Source organism: Salvelinus sp. IW2-2015, linkage group LG20 (genome assembly GCF_002910315.2).
Source record: "Salvelinus sp. IW2-2015 linkage group LG20, ASM291031v2, whole genome shotgun sequence".
In the NCBI taxonomy this organism is placed as follows: domain Eukaryota; kingdom Metazoa; phylum Chordata; class Actinopteri; order Salmoniformes; family Salmonidae; genus Salvelinus; species Salvelinus sp. IW2-2015.
This window is the reverse complement of record NC_036860.1, coordinates 21,622,898-21,636,644: the sequence shown is the minus strand read 5'-3', so window position 1 is coordinate 21,636,644 and position 13,747 is coordinate 21,622,898.

Genomic DNA, 13,747 nt, shown 5'->3' with positions numbered 1-13,747 from the left:
TTGACACAACTGTGGGAAGCATTGGAGTCAACATGGGCCAGCATCCCTGTGGAACGCTTCGACACCTTGTTGTCCAGTGGTCATCAGCCGGTCAATCTTCAAGGCATCCCTAATAGATCATCAAACTTTTCTGTAGAAAAGCCAACGATAAAGCCCTGTACACTGGGTAGGCAAAGTGTTCCTATTTTGGGACCATTTCCTTTGTCTGAAAAGACAAACTCTGCCTACCTGGCGGACCGGGAGATCTGTGGCCAAATTGAGTGTGCCTACTGTGCTGGCCAATCAGACAGCTTAAATCACCGTGCCTACAGCTTCTACGACCCKTGCCACAGCACAGTTTGATACTAGCCTACTTGAGATTTCATCATTTTTAAACCATGACCAGAGAGGGACTGTCAAAGAATACAGCAAAGAGCTGCTGTTATCAGTTAGTTTATGTTTAGGTTGTTTAGGTTTTTATCCAACACTGTCAACACTGTTTTATTCATCACTATTACAAAATATAAAAAGCGCGTCTCTCTATGTCCACACGAGTTGCAGTTGGAATGAATGAGTGAATGAATATCGAAGAATATTTCACTTTCTCTGGTCATAGGAACAAAATGAATTTGTGCATGATGTTATGCGACTAGAGTTTCGCCATCAGGTCTCTGGTCAGTCTCAGCAGAAGAAAGGAAAGAGAGAGCAGGGACCATGAGAGGCTGACCCTCTGCTGCTCTCTCCCTCCCTCTGAGACGAATGTCGTGTTCAAAACAACTGGGAACTCTGAAAAAAACAAGATCTGACTGGGGAAAATCGTTTTGAACGGTCATCCAACTCGGAATTCCAAGTCGGAAACTCTGGCATCTATCTAGGGGTGCGTTCGTAAATTCAATTCGGCTATCTACTCCGATTTTAGAGCACTGTCGTCTGTGTGCCAGAACGCAGAATAACTGAGGAATTTATGAACGCTCAACACCCGTTGAATATGGCCGGTGTCAGTAAACATAGGCAAAAAAAGGGTCATTCAATTGTTGCCAGCAGTACAGTTAGTCACCAACGCTCTGGATAACATGAAAACAGCCTAACCAGCTCTGCTAGGGCGAGTAAAAGGGTCAGAGTGAGGTGTTCTCTCATATGTGTCTGGAAGTAGCTAGCCAACGTTAGCCAATTAGCTTGGGCGCTTGACTGCCGTTGTGAGGTCAGAGCGCTCGGATCAACCCCACTCCTCGGCCAGAGCGTCCAGTGCGCTCTGAASGCTTCCAGAGCGAAACGCTCTAAATTTACGAGTGCACTCTGGCACTCCAGATTGAATTTATGAACACACCCTAGATCTCCAACCTGAAGATCATTGACGTCATGATTTGACCTCGTTTTTTTCCCGAGTTCCCAGTTGTCTTGAAAGCACCATGACCAACAAAAAAGCGAATTGTTATCAAATTATTTCAATGTATCCTGAGCTGTGCCTCGCAAGTGCTACACCAACTGATCTATTTTGTAATCAAAGCTCAAGTTTTGAAATATAAGATATGGTCTGAGAAGAACAATATTGGCAGGCCAGGCATATAGCCAATGTGCTGTGATAATGTATTAGGCCTACTGCACAAACCTCATTCCTACAGAACTGTTACATTTAAGATGTGTAAAAAAAATCTGAGCGGTAGATCTCGGCTTGAATTTTGACTGGGAAAGTGATCTTGACCCAGAAAAGGCAATGCCCCGACGAATTGAGGCTGTTCTGAAGGCAATATTCAACATGGAAAAGAGAGCTTGCTCTTCTGATCTTAGATATATTCACCATCAAACACTCACAGACAACCAGGATCATGTGATGTGCCTTAAATGAGCATGCAGCCCTTTAACTGCAGGCCATAGGCATGGAAGCTTGGGATGCAAATATCTTCTTCAACTTCCTGAAATTCTTCCTATCTCTGTGGTTTTGAAAGGCAAGTTGGTGGTGATGGGGCAGATTTTGACAGCGAGGGAAAGGCCTGCTGTCTGTGGCAGTGGTGGTGGCACCTGCTTGCTCTCTTCTCTCCATTTTTGGGCAAGCAGGATCAATCTCATTACCAGTMGGCTGTGAAATGATGGGTCAGGGAGCACCGAGAGAGAGCCTCCACTCTGAACAGCTGTGTCACAGACAGAGATCTAATTAAACCAAGCTGCTACCTAGTCTTCTTTTCTCTCACCCACTAAGCAAGCTCTTCCTGCCTGATCAWTTTKCTGGGCTGCTCGGGACACAACTAACTGAAATTCTCTAATTTGCCTTTTCATGAAACAAATAAAAAAATAAATGCCCCATTTWATTTTTTTGAAGTGTGATTGTGGTGTACTGGGGGTTCTACAGAGTGTGTAACCGCATGCTGGTGGTGGCCATGGCTACTAGAGCATGATAGCCCATTTTAGAATGTTCCGTCTCATTTCTATTTAACCTCATACTTCACTCAGTGAGACATGTCCTTTCACCTGCTGATAACAGCTTTGACTGAATTGAATTCAAATGTGTGTGTTATTATCTGCCTGTGCTGCCATTGTTGTGTTTGACAAGCCAACGGAATTCAAATACAATGAGGCGTTTGTTTGCAATGGATTCCATTACTCCGCATTATAATGCAGCATCAGGCGCCATTTAAAGATGTTTTATAAAGGTTTTGTATAATTGCAGCCAGTAGTTTTGAATGTAACGCTCACGAGCAACAACCGGTCCCTGAAAATTGTGTACAACGTCATTGTTCTTTATCCTCTATAGCATGTGCCCCCCAAAAAGACAACCTGTGTATGTTGGGCTCACCCCGCAACCTCATTGGACAATACTTTGCTGATCTGATCCCACTTTAATCTTGCAACCTCTTTGGACATCATTCCACCTGCCAATCAACATTGTACATCAAGTTCGGTTGACAGCCAAATCAATCAACAGCTGCGGTTGTGCCCACATTGGATTACCCCATAACGTGGAATTTGTGTGTGAAAGTTTCGAAAGACAAAATGTGGATACATGGAATTATTTCATTTTGATGGGTGGTTGACACAAAATAAAGGTAGGCTGATCGTGTCTGAACTCAAATCAAAGTTTATTTGTCACGTGCGCCGAATACAACAGGTGTAGAGAGATTTACCTTACAGTGAAATGCTTACTTACAAGCTCTAACCAACAGTGAACTGTCTAAAAGGAATTAGGTGAACAATAGGTAAGTAAAGAAATAAAAACAACAGTAAAAAGACAGTGAAAAATAACAGTAGCGAGGCTTTATACAGTAGCAAGGCTATATACAGGCACCGGTTAGTCGGGCTGATTGAGGTAGTATGTGCATGTAGATATGGTTAAAGTGACTATGCATGTATGATAAACAGAGAGTAGCAGCAGTGTAAAAGAGAGGTTGGGGGGTGGGGGGGGGCACACAATGCAAATAGTCCAGGTAGCCATTTGATTACCTGTTCAGGAGTCTTATGGCTTGGGGGTAAAAACTGTCGAGAAGCCTTTTTGTCCTAGACTTGGCACTCCGGTATCGCTTGCCATGCAGTAGTAGAGAGAACAGTCTATGACTGGGGTGGCAGGGGCCTTTGACAATTTTTAGGGCCTTCCTCTGACACCGCCTGGTGTAGAGGTCCTGGATGGCAGGCAGCTTAGCCCCAGTGATGTACTGGGCCGTACGCACTACCCTCTGTAGTGCCTTGCGGTCAGAGGCCGAGAAGTTGCCGTACCAGGCAGTGATGCCAGGCATTTTCTGGTTTGCAGAGAAATGCATTGACAGGGAAATGAAACTACCACAAAGTCGTTCTTTCAATTATTTTATATTTTCAATAATACTGTCACCAACAACAACAACATACCACACGTACACAAAATCAATAGCACAATGTTGAGGTTTTCTAAAAGCACAAATGTTACAATAAGCAAATAAGCATAAAAATAATAGTGAGGTCTAATAGATCAAACTTCTAATTTCTGATGTTTTTTGTAACTTATGATGCATGGATTTGATCAATTTATTCAAATTATATCTGCTGTCATCAAAACAGCTAATGGTAAGCCATGCAGCCACTTGAAAACTTGCTTCAGAGTGCGCGTTCACTACATGACAGGAACAAGCACGGCGTGTCTTGACGGCAGGTTAGAATGTAAGGATGGTCTTTTTCCACTGGGAAAAAGACTGTAGATCGTTTATTTTTCATGTACGAGCCAGACGTGTATACGCCGAGTCCAAAACGGGAGGTCGTTAAAAATACTGAGGTTGTTTTCAATCTTCAGGAACATCTCTTTCAACAGTTCAAGATCCAATCATTCTGCCATGACATTACATGTGTCATGTCCCTTTTAAATGGGGTTCATTCACTTCAGCCAACATTTCAGGATTTCTGTAAAGGAGTAAAAGGGAARCAACTCTGTTTCCCTGGGTGCTGCTGTTCTCAGAACTGTGGCGGAGCCGCTTTTTTACACTGAGTAAATGCTTATTTATGACCCATAGTTTTTCCAGTTCCGAGACAGATAGCAGCCTAATGCTTCCACAGTAATAATTACATAGTGTCAGTTAATGTAGACCAGTGTTTCCCAAACTTGGTCCTCGGGACTCCAAGAGGTGCACGTTTTGGTCTATCAAAGCTTGATGATTAGTTGATTATTTGAATCAGCTGTGTAGTGCTCGGGCAAAAATCAAAACAGGCACCCCTTGGGGTCCTGAGGACCGAGTTTGGGAAACTCTGATGTAGACAGCAGACATCTCCATAGCTCTCTGTCCTATACCTGTTGTTTTCCCATTTTCTCTCCAATTCAGCAAACATGGTCTAGGGATATTTTGTCATTCACCTCGACAATAGTGGGAAGAGCCAGAGGAAGGGAACATTTGATATGCTGTACATATTTTTCTCGCACAGTGGGGTGGAGATGTTGAAGTGTAGGCAAATAGAATACAGAGGAATAGAAGAACTGGTCTTACTGGCCTTGTTCAGAGAGAGACAACCCCCCCCCCCCCCCCCCTCCCCCCAACTCATCTTCCTTCCCATGCAACCCAGGGAAATAACATCCATATTTATAAGAGAGAGCAGCTTGGCGGATGATAATAGCTTTTAAACTATGTATTTACTATGTATTACTATGTATTTCCTATCAGGATGTGCATTTGTTTGTCCACCGTAGCATGTAAACCAATCGCAGATCCAGCCATGTTCTGTGTCTGTTCTTCCTGTGTATATATCGCAATAGTGCCGCGGAGGCTATGAATAAAACATTGAATCCATAAAAAAATTAATCACCCCTACCTAAGGCATAATTGTGGTGCGATTTCTCCTAGAGGGCTGAGAATAGACTGTAACAAAGCCACATTATGTTGCGTAATACCATTGTATCGTGCCACATGAAATGTTCAAGCCGTGTACATACACCAGACAAAACAATCTGGGAAAGCTACTGGGTGCCTGGCCTTGTGTTCACAGCAGTCATCTGTCCTCATGAGGGCAAGGCAGGAGGATCAACAAAGGCATCATTTATGTTTGACGTGTTGTGTATATACTATAAACATAGTGTTTTTTTCAGCAACATGTGCTTAACACCACTGCTATGTAAGTGCCAGACGCCCAACCTAAATTTACACTAGCATGTTCCACTATATTTCTAGACTGCCTCCTTATATTTGACACTTAATCCATTCCTTATCACGGTAGTTTGTTTGAAAGGAATGGAATATAGTCATGGACTATGTTCCAGTACAGCAGGCCAGGGGTTTTTCATATTGTTCTCCGTGTATTTGTCCTAGTGCATRTTTCCCCAGGGATGAAATACTAATTAAGCCAAAGAGGTCTGGCCAGTGGAATATATCAGTGTTTGAGGGAGGAATGTTGGATGGTGGATGTCAGAAAGGTCTTGCTGATTTCATTAGTCCTTTGGGTACTGTAAGGAATACATTACAATGGACCAGCTGTGTGTGTGTGTAACAATTGAGATGCCACTTTCCTTCTGGGCAGCTCTCCACAGTTGATGAGCTTGGCCTGTTGACAGGGAACATCTGACAGTGGCCAGAGCTAGTGGTATAGCTTACTGCGATGGTGAATGATCAAAATGGCTACCTTAGCATCATCTCACTCACACTACCAATCCACCTAGAACGACCTCTCTTTCCTCTCGCCCCTCTCTCTCACCTCACTCCCCTCTCTCCACCTACATGTATCTCTCTCTTCTCTCTCACGTAATGCTGACGCGGCCTAAATAATGGAGCTTTGGAAGCAGAAGTGCTGAGTAAGACCGACCTGAGCCATCCTTCACCCCGGCAGAGATGCATAGTGGGGCCTCATCAATAATGTAAAGTCCTCCGCCATGCTGTATTTGAGGGGACATAGCCTAAAGTTTATGGTTCCACCTCTACTCAGCTGATGGATGGAGMTTCAACATTCATCAGTTGATGCCCTGTCAGCCCATGGACAATGTAATGTCTATGTGTCAGCCACTTGTGATACAGTGGCTTCCCATGTGAAAGAACCGGTTTCTTTTTCAACAGAATCTAAAAAGTGTTTTAAATTTGAAGGAGAGTGAAAAAGAGTTGCGCCAGTCACTAAACTGTTATCTACTTGTCCCAGGAGTGCTTGAGACCATCATCATCATAAAACTTGAAAGCCTGAGGAGGGAAGATACTTGTGCTTTTGACTCCCTCTCTCGCTCTCTTTCCGAGCTTATATTCTTCTGTCTTAATTACTGCTCCAGATGTTCGTTTCTTGGTGTCCCCATAAACTTCCTGTGTTTTAGCAACAGACAAAAGAGAACTGAGATGGATTCCCTGAGGCTTGGCATAGCCCCATTCTTTTCTTCACTGCTTTCAGTATACAGTAGCCTACTTGGGTCTGGGCAACTGGCTTGGCTATGCATGAGGTAAACTGTATCTGTATCATGTCCAGGTTGGGTTTCAGCCTTCCAGGTCATACATGATCATAAGTGTACCGTAGCTTTAATGTATGATTCAATCCAATATTCCAAAGTGGGTGCCGGTGCTTACAGAATAAATAATCGAAGACAGAGTTAATACAAATGGAAGGGCATTGATCCTAGAGTCATAGTTCAGTTTTATTTTCTGTTTCCTGGGAACATTATGATTAGCACCACTGTGTTTTTATGATGTGAAGAGGACTGTTGACCTTTTAATCAGGACCAGAGTGAGGCTGGGCTTTAGTAAAGAGATTGATTTCCCCTCAGGGCCCCCGAGGCACTGTTATGTTTATTGACCTCAGTTTGCAGAGTTCACAATCTGGCGGATTGATAGTTGGTCCCATTGATTGAAGTATAACATAGATTATTAATCAGTTTAAATCTCTCTCTCTGACTCTCCTCCCAGCCCTGCCTGGGATGCTCCCAGCCTCCCAGCACAACGGGACTGCTGCCTAGGTAACAACGATGGAACCAAAGGAGAGGCCCTGCAGTGTGCACTGTGCATGAAAAAGAGCTATCCCCGGCCCCACCTATACACTGCACCACCATGCAGGATCAATACCATACGAAATCCATGAGGAAACCATTTAACATATCCTTTGATKATTACTTATGACGCTCTCTAATAACCTCTTGATATTACGGTTTCATGGGCAGGGGAAGGGAACGCCGATGACTACATCTTTCTGCTTCTCTTTCTCTTTTTCTCCATCTCTCCGCTCAGAACGCAGGCCTAGGCAGGGGACAGATGGCATGATGCAACATATCAGACCAGCAATCTGCAATCCCACAAAACATTTACACCGCCACTCCACCCCCCTCCAAGGCTAGCATGACAGACCCAGCCCTTTGGTGCCTGCCTGGGAGTACACGCCCTGCTAGTCTCCCGTTACCAGTTACCTTCACAGAAACACTACGTACAGGACATCCCTGCATGTGTCGACTCCCATACTGTCTGTCCTCTTAGAGATGCCACGGAGCAACATGATGGTGTTGGAGGAAAGGAATGGAGCGAATAGGTACTTGTGTGAGAGAAAAGGCTTCAATGRCTTGGTTTATATATCTGCTGATGAGTTTGATGCATCTGTTTATGTGTGCCTCTAACCTTTGAAGCCATAGACATATACATGCACACGTTTACCGGTCATCAATACTCTGAGACCATTCTAAACTTTTATGAATTCAGTTGAAACCTGTGTAGCTAGCTCTGATCAATACTACCCTCCATTGAACTTCTCTTTCATCTGCATTCATTGAGCTCCTCCTTTTCATGGGGATGGGAGAGCTGTTTGGGGGAGGGGGTGAAGGGATGTGGCACAGTTTTTTGGGAAACATGTTCTTTCAGTTTCCACTRGCCAGGTCTGGCTGGGTCACTGGCAGGCCATTCTGCTACAGGCCAACATGGGAGCTGATTAGATTGATTTCTGTCATTCGCTGTCTATAKATCTTTATTGACACATAAACAATTGCTATGCAATGTATAGCACTTTCAGGCTCTAACCTTCACAGTAACTCACAGGCATTATCGAACAACCGTCCCACAAACATTGCAACAACACAAACATTAGCGTGTGTCCATTGAATTATGACAGTCTCTGGCATYGACCAATCTTTGTCGTGTATTATTAAGCTTTTTTTCCCGTAAATATCTATTATGGTACTGTATTTTACAGCTTAAACAATTAAGAGCAAATCTAAGAAAACATAATTCTATGGAAAAGATAAGACATTTTCTAAGGAATCCTGGTTAAGCACAGTATTTCTTTTTCCMTTACCTGATTTTGATTCAGCCAGGCATTGAGAAGGGGTCCTCTGTCCTTGTGCTCATGGCAACGGCTGAGCCCGAGTGTGTTGCATCTCGCAGTGTGTGAGCAGTGAAAGGTGTGGATGACAGCACACATCTCTGTCACACCAGGCTCTCCTCCGGGCCATCTTGTGCAAGGCCATGGCCCATTCCCCATAGCAAGGCCAGCGCAGCAGCACACACAGAGACAAAGCTGTATTGTATGTGCACGTGGCCAATCAACCTTGATTTGATTTGATAGGGGATATCAGCTAATATACTACACAGAGACAGACATAGACGCTGTATACCAGAGGCATGCTAGTCTAGATGGCACTAGTAAGTCATCTCTCAAGCGCAACTTTTATGTATGTCTTTTTATGTAAACGACAACTCTCTGTGCTGGCTGCCAAGTCAACCATTGCCCTATTATCCTAAGTTATCTTCTTCCTTCTCATCACATCCAATAGGAGTGCTGCAACATCTCTCAATACAAAGTCCACTTGAATCTCTGTCCGGTTCTATTTCAAGCCAAAACATTACCATTGATCATGGTTTAAGCCAGCTCCCCCTTCCTTAGGAGAGGCCAGGTCAGAGCACCTTAAGACTTTTCACCTGCCTACCCAGTGGGGGAGAGAATTCAGATAACTGTTGGAGTATATGGAGTGTTTTTCTAGGCGACAGGCCCACTGCCATGCTAACCTTTGTGAGAGGTACCTATATTGCTGCTGTAAAATATTTCCACTTTATGTGGATTGCAAATTATGGATGGCATGGTATTGTACGAAAGTCCTGCTTGATACAGGAAATACATGTTTGGTCTTTGGGCACTATATTACAGAGCAATTACATAAGAATGAATTGTTAAAACGTATTGTACGTATGATAAAAAGACTGCATTCCAAGCAAAAATGTATAGTACTGGATCACTTGCAGTGGAGGATGATGCTATGCAAGCTGCCGTTGTCCAGTGTTTTTTTTTTGTTAATCTCATGGAGCGGATGCCCGGCAAATGCACTGTAATCAAATTCCTGCTGGAAGGTCATTTGRTCAGCTGCCCACAGAAGCGAGGAGGCAGGAGGCACTCTGCCAGTGGGGATAATGTAACAGCCAGGACATCACATTGGGGTGGCAGGTAGCCTAGTGGTTAGAGCTTTGGGTCAGTAACCAAAAGGTTGCTGGGTTGAATCCCCGAGCTGACAAGGTAAAAATCTGTTGTTCTGCCCCTGAACATGGCTGTAACGTTCGTCTGAAAAAGTGGACCAAGACGCAGCGTAATTTGTGGTCATCATATTTATTTAAATGAGAACCAGCAACAAAATAACAACGTGAAACCAAAATGAACGTATCGTTCCGTAGGCTACAAGAGCTGTACAAAAACAAGCTCCCACAACATTGGTTGGAAAACAGGCTACCTAAGTATGATTCCCAATCAGAGACAACGATAGACAGCTGCCTCTGATTGGGAACCACACTCGGCCAAACACAAAGAAATACAAAACATAGAATGCCCACCCCACATCACACCCTGATGGGCGTGACAATGGCAGTTAACTCATTGTCCCCCGGTAGGCTCTCATTGTAAATAAGAATTTGTTCTTAACTGACTTGCCTAGTTAAATAAAGGTGAAATAAAATAAAAATGAAAGATGGGAGTGCATAGGGTATTGTGTTATCACCAGGGCTATGACACGTTCCTGTTGGGTGGCTATCTGGGGCTGCTTGCTGTGGAGGATTCAGGTAGAGGGGGTATCCCACCCCCACTGAGACTAGGGGTGCAGCGGCGACCGAAGTGGAGCGGAACGGCGGGGTCACCGCATCTTGGGGTGTCATGGCACCACCTACCCATAAAAGATAATTGCACGTCGGTGGCAGGCAGGCAAGGGAGAAGGCTGTCTTTATAATGATGATTCCCTGGCGCCAATTACAGCATCTGAATCAGACTCCTTATCTGTAGCAGCTATATGGGGCGGCAGGTAGCCTAGTGGCTAGAGCGTTGGGCCAGTAACCGAAAGGTTGCTAGATCGAATCCCCGAGCTGACAGGGTAAAAATCTATTGTTCTGCCCCTGAACAAGGCAGTTAACCCACTGTTCCTAGGCCGTCATTGTAAATAAGAATTTGTTCTTAACTGACTTGCCTAGTTAAATGTATAAATAAATATCTGGTCTGGTAAATCTTACAGAGTAAACTGCCTCGCCAGATGAAAAAAAGAGCAAGCAGCTAAAAGAGGAGTTTTCTTGTCTCTCCACTCCTCCTCCTCCTCAATGCCAGTGCTGCTGAGCCAAAGAGCAGACTAGCTTTGTGATTTAATTGCACACTAGAGCAACCTCAGAGAATCCTGTAGGGTGCACATGCCAAAACAGTTTGTGTTCTTTCTTTTTCTGCCTTTGAAAAAAACAAAAAGTGGTGCTTTTTCAAGGCTAGTGGTGCTTGTTCAAGGCTGAGTAGGTCCGCTATGCACCAGCCCTTTTCACCCTGCTCTGGTCTGACCTTTGTGCTCTTAAACCCTTTGGCAGACCTACCCCGGGGGTGGGGGAGTATGAGGGGGGCAAGTTACTAATGTGGAAGGGGGCAAGTTGAGGGGGGCAAGTTACTCCTCTCACAAGGGGTGGGATGAACTAACTGGAAATCCTTGACAGAGAAACCATTGGGCCTTCAAACACCAACTTGAGCTGCAACTGTATCGTAAAATACTCTGATTGCTTATTCCGTGTCAGTCTGACTGATTTAAAAATACCGGACCATGCCATGCATTTCAATGTATTGTAGTGGTGCTGCTGGAAATGAGATTGGGACACTTGGAGGTGTTTAAAAACTAGTCTTTATGTCTGTGCCGTCAGAGTGTACTGTACTGTAGGAGGATGGGGCTGGTGGACAGAGTGTACTGTAGGAGGATGGGGCTGGTGGACAGAGTGTACTGTAGGAGGAGGGGGCTGGTGGACAGAGTGTACTGTAGGAGGAGGGGGCTGGTGGACAGAGTGTACTGTAGGAGGAGGGGGCTGGTGGACAGAGTGTACTGTAGGAGGAGGGGGCTGGTGGACAGAGTGTACTGTAGGAGGATGGGGCAGGGCTTGGGAGTGTGTGTTTGCGCAGGGCCCGTACACTCAGCCAGGCAGGCAGCGATGTGATGTTATTTTTTTTAACCTTTATTTAACCAGGTAGGCTAGTTGAGAACAAGTTCTAATTTACAACTGCGACCTGGCCAAGATAAAGCAAAGCAGTGGGTCACAAACAACAACACAGAGTTACACATGGAATAAACAAACGTACAGTCAATAACACATTAGAAAAAAAGAAAGTCTATATACAGTGTGTGCAAATGGAGGATAGCAATAAATAGGCTATAATAGCGATGTAATTACAATTTAGCAAATTAACACTGGAGTGATAGATGTGCAGATGCTGATGTGCGAGTATAAATACTGGTTTTCCAAATAGCAGAAAAGTAAATAAAAACAATATGGGAATGAGGTAGGTAGATTGGATGGGCTATRTACAGATGATGTCACGTTCCTGACCTGTTTTCTGTTAGTTTTGTATGTGTTAGTTGGTCAGGACGTGAGTTTGGGTGGGCAGTCTATGTTTTCTGTTTCTATGTTGGTTTAAAGGGTGACCTAATATGGCTCTCAATTAGAGGCAGGTGTTTTTCATTTCCTCTGATTGAGAGTCATATTAAGGTAGGTGTTTTCACACTGTTTGTTTGTGGGTGGTTGTCTCCTGTGTCTGTGTTTGTTTGCACCATACAGGACTGTTTCGTTCGTTCGTCATTTTGTTTGTAGTAAGTACTTGTTCGTTCGTTCTGCGTGTTTTATGTCAGTTCGTCGTTCTAGTCTGTCTACATTCGTTTTGTTATTTTGTAATCATTTCAAGTATAGTTRGTTTTTGTTCTTGTTTAATAAAATTKATTATGGCATTTCAATGCGCTGCACCTTGGTCGAATCACTACTCCTCCTCTTCGTATGAAGAGGAGGAGGAACATCGTTACAGATGAGCTATGTACAGCTGCAGCGATCAGTTAGCTGCTCAGATGCCAGCCGACGAGAGCATACAGGTCGCGGTGGTGGGTGGTGTATGGGGCTTTGGTGACAAAACGGATGGCACTGTGATAGACTGCATCCAGTTTGCAGAGTAGAGTGTTGGAGGCTATTTTGTAGATGACATCGCCGAAGTRGAGGATTGGTAGGATAGTCAGTTTTACAAGGGTATATTTGGCGGCGTGAGTGACGGAGGCTTTGTTGCGAAATAGGAAGCCGATTCTAGATTTAATTTTGGATTGGAGATGCTGAATATGAGTCTGGAAGGAGACTTTACTGTCTTTACAGTCATTTGTAGTTGTCCACTTATTCTAAGTCGGAACCGTCCAGAGTAGTGATGCTAGATGTGCGGGCGGGTGCGGGCAGCAAATGGTTGAAAAGCATGCATTTAGTTTTACTAGCGTTTGAGAGCAGTCGGAGGCCAAGGAGTGGAGTGTTGTATGGCATTGAAGCTCATTTGGAGGTTTGTTAACACAGTGTCCAAAGATGGGCCAGATGTATACAGAATGGTATCGTCTGTGTAGAGGTGGATCAGGGAATCACCCGCAGCAAGAGCAACATCGTTGATATATACAGAGAAAAGAGTCGGCACAATAATTTAACCCTGTGGTACCCCCATAGAGACTGCCAGAGGTCCGGACAACAGGCCCTCCGATTTGACACACTGAACTCTGTCAGCGAAGTAGTTGGTGAACCAGGCGAGGCAGTCATTTGAGAAACCAAGGCTGTTGAGTCTGCCGATAAGAATACGGTGACTGACAGAGTCGAAAGCCTTGGCCAGGTCGATGAAGACGGCTGTACAGTATTGTCTTTTATTGATGGCGGTTATGATATCGTTTAGTACCTTGAGCGTGGCTGAGGTGCACCCYCGACCAGCTCGGAAACCGGATTGCACAGCGGAGAAGGTACAGTGGGATTCGAATTGGTCGGTGATCTGTTTATTGACTTAGCTTTCGAAGACTTTAGAAAGGCAGGGTAGGATGGATATAGGTCTGTAACAGTTTGGGTCTAGAGTGTCACCCCCTTTGAAGAGAGGG